This window comes from Equus quagga, chromosome 4, assembly GCF_021613505.1.
Source record: "Equus quagga isolate Etosha38 chromosome 4, UCLA_HA_Equagga_1.0, whole genome shotgun sequence".
Taxonomy (NCBI): domain Eukaryota; kingdom Metazoa; phylum Chordata; class Mammalia; order Perissodactyla; family Equidae; genus Equus; species Equus quagga.
Window position 1 is genome coordinate 25286746 of NC_060270.1, and position 322 is coordinate 25287067.

The following is a 322-nucleotide window of genomic DNA, read 5'->3' on the forward strand; positions in this document are numbered from 1 at the left end:
GCCGAGGCCGGGGGCCGCAGCCGCATGCCCGGCGCGCAGCCGGGGCTCACGGCGCCGGCCGCCGGGCGGGAGGAGGTGGCGGCTGCGCTGACCTGCGCCCCGCCGCCACCATCCCTGTCGCGGCCGAGTCCCGGGGCCGCCTGGGGTGTCGCCGCTCGGGACGGCCAGGGGCAGGGGAGGGGCTGGCTCTGCGCAGCGGCCGGGACTTGGGCTCCGGGACGCGCCCCGCGCTGAGGTCCCCCGCGCGCCGGCACACTCTGCCCTGCGCCTCCGCCCCTTCCCTTCCTCCCTCCGGCCCGCCAGGCTCCCCTTTCCTCCCTTC